Source organism: Rhagoletis pomonella, unplaced genomic scaffold, assembly GCF_013731165.1.
Source record: "Rhagoletis pomonella isolate Grant_MI unplaced genomic scaffold, Rhpom_1.0 Rhpom_scaffold_00003, whole genome shotgun sequence".
Lineage (NCBI taxonomy): Eukaryota > Metazoa > Arthropoda > Insecta > Diptera > Tephritidae > Rhagoletis > Rhagoletis pomonella.
The window spans coordinates 50,030,116-50,038,022 of record NW_023458557.1 but is presented as its reverse complement, the minus strand read 5'-3'; positions in this window follow the sequence as shown (position 1 = coordinate 50,038,022).

The following is a 7,907-nucleotide window of genomic DNA, read 5'->3' as shown; positions in this document are numbered from 1 at the left end:
TAGGTTTTCTGCTAATTTTCGGCATTTTTAAGTGATAGAGTTAGGGCCGGTTACTCAATGTCTGGTTAACACTAATCTCCGGTAAAACATCGTTATCGACGTTACCGACTCCATGTTATATGCATGGAGCCGAACACGTCGATAATGTTGTTTAAACGGAGATTAGTGTTAAACATATATTGAGTAAACGGCCCTTAATATGGCGGGTTGTTATGGAAAAATTGCTTCACAAAATCCTGGTTGATTTGTCAAGCAGTCACTTTATGGGCTGTTTTTGCTTACGCGTAAAAGCACATTTAGCGAATTTAGCTCTAAATGCCACTCTAAAGGTACATTTATCCATACAAAATTTGTCACCTAAATGCACCTCCATTTCTGCATTAAGGGCCGGTTACTCAATGTCTGGTTAACACTAATCTGCGGTTAAACATCGTTATCGACGTCTTCGACTCCATGCATACAACAGGGAGTCGGTAACGTCGATAACGATGTTTAACCGCAGATTAGTGTTAACCAGACATTGAGTAACCGGCCCTAAGGCTGTGTGCGAGTACGTCTAAGGGCCGGCTACTCACTGTATGGTTAACGCTAATCCTCGGTTAAAAATAGTTATCGACGTTACCGACTTCCTGTTGTATGCATGGAGTTGTAGACGTCGATAACGATGTTTAACCGCAGATTAGTGTTAACCAGACATTGAGTAACCGGCCCTAAATTGCTACCTAAATAGAGAAAAATCCTAAATCACTGGAAAGTGTCGGTAATGCAGTGAATAGGAACAGTTTAGATTTTGTCCGAGCATACTTTTCAACCAAAATTGAACTGTGAAATATAAAAGGGCGCACGATTATTTACTACACTTTCTACTACGGTTCTCTAAAGTTTTTTTGTGAAAAAATAGCACAAGGCAACCCAGGTTTGCAACAGAAATATATGCCCGCTCCACTATTTCTTGAGGAAAAAGTGAGGCAACAGGCTGTGAAGTATCAAAAAATGTCAAAATTCCTTGGACACACACGCGAAATAATAGCAATTTTTTCTTGACCGTTTTCTTGAGAGCTGCATACAGGGCTTAATCGATACAGCTATGATATTTTTACACGAAATAGAAGAAGACGTAGCGATAATTTCTGCATACTCATCTCAAAATTTGTATTTTTTGGATTATGACACTACTAAAGTAAATGAGCGATGTGTATATGTTTATTTGCCTCCACTTGGTCCGAAGATTCCCACAATTCTCTCTTACTCATATCTATTTAAGAGTTTGACCAACCATCTCTTCGATGACAGGCAAAAGCCCTGGTGCAAACAAAATCCCGTACCCCGTTCTAAAAAATCATCCGTATCCCATCAAACATAGAGTCATTAAATTCCATAACTACATTTTATTTCAAGGGTTATATCATCAAGAGTGGGAAACTGCTATTATTATTCCTATTGCCAAACTAAACACGCTAATGATATTTTAATTTTTTCTAACAGGCTAACCTAATATTCACGCACGCCGCCAATTTATTGTCAAAAATTTCTCATGCACATGCAACTTGTATGAGATCAACCGAAATTGAACGGCGTGCGTATGAAGCTAACTCAATTTCCAATTTTTGTTCTGCGTGACATTTGGATTTGACGTTTCGCTCAATGAAATCAAATGCAAACGCATGCAAGTCAATTTCGGGTGATGCAAAAAAACAAATCCGACGGCATGCGTACCAAAACGCAAGCCGTGAATATTAGGTTAGCCTGTAAGACTAAGGACTTGACGCAAGTAAAAATTATTTTTTCTAACATACTAAACGATCTAATCAATTGGTCAAAATCTTCAGGAGCTCAGATTTAAGCTGAAAAAGTAATTTTTTCACATATGCAGAAAATACAAATAAATACATACATCCAACCCTCTCCTTGTCTAACACCCCTCCCCTATACTGATACATTGAAAATATTTGGAATGATTTTTTACAATAAACCTACTTTTAAGCAGAACTGTCATTATGTAAAAGTTGACTTTGGGCTCGTAATTTATGGACACTGCGCAAAAAAAGATCTTAAATTGCTAGAAACACCTTACTATGTAGCAGAGGAGAAAAAGCATCCGTGCATTTCCCACCTCGCCAATAAAAGCTATCTCTCACGTCGAATCCTGCTTTCAACAAAAAAACTTACACGAAGGAAATTTCCTCATCTGAACGGACAGTAAACCAGCCAGCGAAGCCTCTTTTAACAGTGCTAATGATTCTCATATAATTTCGAAATCACGTGAAATACTCTTTTGACACAAAAACACATTTAAAATTATGTGGTTTTCTTGAGAGCTGCATGCAGGGCATAAGCGAACAATGATTTTTTATAAGTTTTAAGTAATTTTTATCTTTTCTATGGCACAAAAAAGAAACATTTTACAAAAATTTCAGTACAAATGTCTTTGATATTGGTAAAATAAAGAATAGGGCCCGGCAAAGGCTGGTATGCAGCTCCCAAGAAATCGGTCAAGAAAAATTTGCCATTATTTCGTGTGTGTATCCAAGGAATTTTGACATTTTTGATACTTCACAGCCTGTTGCCTCACTCTTTCCTCAATAAATAATGGAACGGGCATATATTTCGGTTGCAAACCTGGGTTGCCTTGTGCCATTTTTTCACAAAAAAGCTTTAGAGAACCGTAGTAGAAAGTGTAGTAAATTCCCTAAGAACTGCGTACTGCCTTAAGAAAATTTGACTCAAAAACATTTCTTAGCCATTTCTTGTACGTCATTTAAATGGAGTTTTTGCTTTTCTTGACAGCTGCATACAGGCCTTTAATCGTGCGCCCTTTTATATTTCACAGTTCAATTTTGGTTGAAAAGTATGCTCGGACAAAATCTAAACTGTTCATATTCACTGCATTACCGACACTTTCCAGTGATTTAGGATTTTTCTCTATTTAGGGCCGGTTGTTCAATGTCGGGTTATAATCTGTACATCATTATCGACGATTTCGATATCATGCATATAACATGTGATCGATAAAGCAGTCGTTGTATTTAACCAGAGCTTCTACCTCCGATTTGTGCTAATCGGACATTGAACAACCGGCCCTTAGGGCCGGTTTCTCCATCTCTGGTTAGCACTAACTCCCCGGTTAAACATTGTTATCGACGTTCTAACTCCATGTATATAACAGGGAGTCGATAAGGTCGGTAACGATGTTTACCGGGGGATTAGTGTTAGCCGGAGATAGAGAAACCGGCCCTTAGGTAGCAATTTAGGGCCGGTTACTCAATGTCTGGTTAACACTAATCTGCGGTTAAACATTAAACACAAAAATTTCAGTACAAATATCTTTGATTTTGGTAAAATAAAGAATAGGGCCCGGCAAACGCTGGTATGCAGCTCCCAAGAAATCGGTCAAGAAAAATTTGCCATTATTTCGTGTGTGTATCCAAGGAATTTTGACATTTTTGATACTTCACAGCCTGTTGCCTCACTCTTTCCTCAATAAATAATGGAACGGGCATATATTTCTGTTGCAAACCTGGGTTGCCTTGTGCTCTTTTTTCACAAAAAACTTTAGAAAACCGTAGTATTTTAAATAGGCACATGCAGTACCATGGATATTCAGTTACAAGTGCGTGATTTGTGGTTCTAAATTCTCCAAATATGATCAATACTATAATCATCGCATGCAAAACACTGGATTACCTTATAAATGTGGCGTTTGTGAAAAGCAGTTTCCAGATGCTTACAAGTTAGTAATAAAGTATGATTATGCCCTACATGTACATATATGTATATGTGTATGTATATAATTTTTCAGGATTAAGGGCCGTTTGCACCATGTCTAGTTAATTCTAACTCCCAGTTAAACATCTTTATCGACGTTATCGACACCCATCATATAACATTTGATCGATAAAGCAGTTAACGTGCTTAACTGAAGGATGTACCTCCAGTTAGCGTTAACTAGACATGGTGCAAACGGCCCTAAGCGTCATATAAGAGGTGTGCACAAAATTGAAGAAGACAAGGAGGTGCAGAAACTCGTTGTAAGAATAAACATAACAAAAGAATATAGAGGACGAATAGTCGAAGTTTTGGAGAAACCAGAAGATGAAAATAAATAAAATTTTAACTCATATAAATAATAATAATAATAGATTGGCGCTTACACATATGTTAGTGTTTGGCCGAGCTTCTCCTCCAATTTGTGGCGTGCGCCTTGATGTTGTCACACAAAGCGGAGGGACCTACAGTTTTACGCCGACTCCGAACGGCGATTATATTTTTATGAGAAGCTGTTTTTCATGGCAGAAATACACTCGGAGGTTTGCCATTGCCTGCTGAGGGACGACCGCTGTTAAGAAAAAACCTTTTTTCTATATTTTTTTCGATGTTGCTTTGACCAGGGCTTCAAACCAGGCGTTGCGGAGTGAAAGCGCGCACTGCTTACCACTACACCACAGCGGCCGACATATATATAACTCATATAATAATGGTAAAAGCTGTTTATATCAATTTTGTAATTATTTAAGAATACATGTGTCCTTAACGATGCCGACGTATAATATCTATGTACAGATGTACGTACATGTTTGAAGATGCTTTCAATAAAAAATAATGAGCAAGACGGAAAAACCTCACTAAAAGAAAGCGGTAAAACCAATAAGGGCCAGTTTTTCAGTACACCGCGGTAGTTTAAACGCTTGAGCTGGCTGGTTTAAACTAAAGTTAGCCAATCAGATGTCAGCAAGCTGTTCAATTTAAACGCAGTTTACGTGACTTAATTTTAAACTGGTACTGAAAAACCGGCCCGTAGTTCGCAGTTCGCAGTCGAAAGGATGTTCTATAGCGTGCCGAAAGCTTGTATTAATATGCCAAACGACAAATACATAGATGGAACATAAAATCTTAATGCATCATCGAGCAATTCTAGCGCAGCTTTTTGTGTATGTATATAAAGTGTTAAGCCGAATTCCCACTAGGCATTAATTAATATGAGAAAAAATGGTGCCATTTAAAAAATTTCATGTGAAAATGAACGGGCGATGAGATTTTGAATTAAGGCCGCCTTCTTATTTGTTTGGAGGCCTAATTGCATTTTTTGATCGCGGCCTAACTTCACTTGCCAAATGAATTATTTCCGCGCGGCCTAATTTCACTTGGCAAAATGAATTATGCCCACGCGGCCTAATTTCATTTTTTGATCGCAGCCTAGTTTCACTTGGCAAAATGGTTTATACCCTCGCGGCCTAATTTCATTTTTTCATCGTTTTTGAGTGGCGAATTAAATTATCCGCAGCAAATCACAAATAAATTTAATTTTTCATTTGGTCGACAAATCAAACCACAAAATAAAGAAAGGTGTTATCTGCAAAAGGTGTTCCGCGCCCCTCGTCGTCGGCAACACAGAAAGGAGAATTCTACTTAGCGAGGGTGATAATCCCTAAGCGCCAGAAAAAAAGAAAAAGCGGGCGTGGCTCGCTCCCTATTCTTGATTTTGCTGATATGAATTTTGTTTTGCTGCAAATTAAAATGGGGGTGAAAGGGGTGGAAAAAGTGGAATTTTCAATATTTTCAAAAGCTTATTTTTCGAAAGCTATTGAACCGATTTTCAAAACGTGGATAAGGCTGGAAAGGTAATTGAAATACGTTTCATTAAGTATGTATACCTATCTAAATAATATATTCGTATTTCGAGAAAAACGAGATTATGTCCTTTTTAAATCAAAATGTATGTTTTTCTTAAAAAAAATACGTAATCAATTAAAAGGTATGTATATCAGAGCAAAACAGTATTTTAAGAAATTTTGAAATTTTGGAAAAAGTCTATCTTTTAGTATAGTTAATTACGTATTTATTAAAAAAAAACATTGATTTTTGTTTGAATTGCTATAATTTGTTTTTTTTTAGTTTTCTCGAAATATGTGATCTTTATGTATATAGATATATACATCAAATGAAAGGTATTTCAATTTCCTGTCTAACCATATCCACGCTTTGAAAATCGGTTTAATAATTTTTGAAAAATTAGCTTTTAAAAGTAGTGAAAATTCTGTTTTTACCACCTTTTAGCACCGCCTCCATTAATTTGCACCAAACATTTTTTATACCGTTAGAATCAATGAAAGAATGCGAACTATGTCCACTTTATCTTGTTTTTGGCTGAACGGACCCTATTTTTCACTTATACGCAAACAATTTAGGTTGTCAAATGAACTCGCAAGAATATAAGGGCCGGTTACTCAATGTCTTGTTAACACTAATCTCCGGTAAAACATTGTTATCGACGTATTCGACTCCGTTCATACAACAGGGAGTCGGTAACCACGGTGTCCTTGAACCAGATTCAACTGAATCGGCCGGGAACGATGGAACTTCCGATTAGACTATTTTGGGGGAGCGTTCCCGAGTTAGAATACGTGAAGTTCAAAATCGTGGCAAGTGCCGATTTCAAAAACGGTAACTTTTTCGATTTTCAGATAGGTTTTCGATAAGGTTCTAGGCGAATGATTGTATGTATTTACATATATACAAGTCGATTGTATACATATGTATACATATATGTGCAGGCCCGACTATTGGGTGGGGGTTTTCCCCCCCGGTCCCGGATTTTTCCTTAAATTTAGTTGGAAGATAAAAATTATAAAATGTTGTTAAATTTGATTATTTAATATTCACATAGCTTTTATAATATCCAATAAATGCGAAAGCGCATGTCTAGATGCACATGGTGTGGTAAGGTCACTTCCATGCTAGTCAAAACGGCCGCCAATCTGGCCTAATGTGAAACATAGAAAGGTTCAGAAGTCAACACGTGTTGTCTAAATGTTGTCATCTCAATGATTTTCCCATGGTTAATCAAACATTTTGAGCTCGAAATTGTAGAGCGACCTTCAAAGAGATTCGAGGGGAAAATCAGAAATCAACAGAAGACGATTTTCTTGCATACAGCCAATCTGAGCTTAAAGGGAGGCTTGACTAAAACAATAAAATCTATTTTACGCATTCACTTGATCCGCAAAACAGTACAGCGAAAAAAATTCTGCCCTTTAGACGAAAAAAGGACATTCTCCACATATTACAAAAATACTTGGTATTTTTCAAAAGCCCTGAATATGGATGATAACGTTGGAAGTTCGTTTAAATTTAAAAAAAAATGTCTAGGGTTAGGGGATGCCCGTCTCATATTTAGTACCGGCCCCGGACGGTAATACAAGTTTATATTATTAAATGAAAAGAACTAACTAATAAAAGAACACCTGTAAAGTAATAAGTGTTTATGTTTATGTTTTTGAAACCAGATAAAAGTTGGCCGTTATAAGGGGACCAAAAGTTGGCGGCTATTGTAGTAGACGACTACGAAATTCCCCCAGGCTATACATGTATATACATAGATATCGAGCCCTAACTGCCAAAAACGTAAGCGAAATTTTTTTTTTCAAAATTTTCTTTTTGATGCAGAAATGCATCTGGATGCTGTAGAAATATTTCTGCCTCAAAAAGAAAATTTTGAAAAAAATGTCGCTTACGTCATTTTGGTGGTTAGGGTTCGATATTGAAAAAATTACTCATATACAGTCTTAGTTATACTATACTTAAATGCGAAAATGTCGGCAGAAAATCGAAAAAGTTACCGTTTTTGAAATCGGCACTTGCCGCGATTTCAAACTTCACGTATTCTAACTCGGGAACACTCCCCCAAAATAGTCTAAACGGAAATTCCATCGTTCTAGACCGATTCAGTTGAAACTGGTTCAAGGACACCGTGTAACGTCGATAACTATGTTTAACCGCAGATTAGTGATAACCAGACATTGAGTAACCGGTCCTAAATGCTAAAAGCAACCCTGTGATCTTCCAAAATTTCCACGATTCGAACAAGAATGATAGAATACAAGATTGCGCCGTCCTGGGCGTTGACATTT